Source organism: Colobus angolensis, unplaced genomic scaffold (genome assembly GCF_000951035.1).
Source record: "Colobus angolensis palliatus isolate OR3802 unplaced genomic scaffold, Cang.pa_1.0 Scaffold15, whole genome shotgun sequence".
Taxonomy (NCBI): Eukaryota; Metazoa; Chordata; class Mammalia; order Primates; family Cercopithecidae; genus Colobus; species Colobus angolensis.
In genome coordinates, this window is record NW_012114599.1 from 2404739 (window position 1) to 2405410 (window position 672).

Consider the following 672-nt stretch of genomic DNA (forward strand, 5'->3'; position numbering starts at 1 on the left):
AGAGGGGCGGGATTCCTAGCGGCCAATCCGGAGGAAAATACCTCCCGGGGCGGGGGGCGGGGAGGGGCACTCCTCTCTGAAGGGCAGCCTACCGTGACCAATAGCAGGCGGGGCCTTAGAGGGGCGGGATTCCTAGCGGCCAATCCGGAGGCGGGTAGGTGAAGGCCGAAGGAGGGAGGCAGGGCGCGAGAGTGGGGCGGCCCTGGAGTCAGGGAGGTCCGGCCGCTTGGGTGCGCGCTGTGCGCGGCTGCCATTTTGGAGTCGGGCAGCTGCGACGGCGGCCGTGTCCGGCCGGGGAAAGGGAGGAGCCAGTCAGGTGGGAGAGAGGCGGTCACGTGGACCTGAGAGGCGGGGTAAAGCGGGCTGCGGCCCGAAGGGAGGGGTCGACGGCGGGGAGTCTCGGGGGTTGGGGGGATGTCACGTGGTTGGAGAAGGTCCAGCGGTGGGCTTGTGGGTGGAAGGTCAACCTGAAGTAGCAGTTGGGGGAAACCTTTGTCCCTGGTTTCAAGTCTTAGGGAGAAGGAGAGGAAAGTGCTGAATGGAGGGCGTGAGTGCCGGGTAGGAAAATGTGAATGAGTCTCCCTAGCGCCCTTCAGCATGGAGCCACCCAGTAACAAGTTCCAAGATCCACGGGAAACCGGGCACCTCCTGCAATTCAAATATTCCCATCCC

General features: G+C 64.4%; 1 protein-coding gene across 3 annotated transcripts in view; it reads right to left on the reverse strand.

Annotated features, from left to right (window-relative positions):
- The window catches only part of SOCS5 (suppressor of cytokine signaling 5), a 64754-nt gene extending 64439 nt beyond the window's left edge, over nucleotides 1-315 (reverse strand). Inside the window, exon 1 of one of the 3 annotated variants that reach the window (XM_011935876.1) lies at nucleotides 93-315. The gene's annotated coding sequence lies outside the window, so the exon portion shown is untranslated. Of the gene's footprint in view, nucleotides 1-41 lie in introns of all 3 variants that reach the window. The other 2 variants (XM_011935877.1, XM_011935878.1) reach the window with 2 other exon arrangements.
- Nucleotides 316-672: the final 357 nt, after the last annotated feature.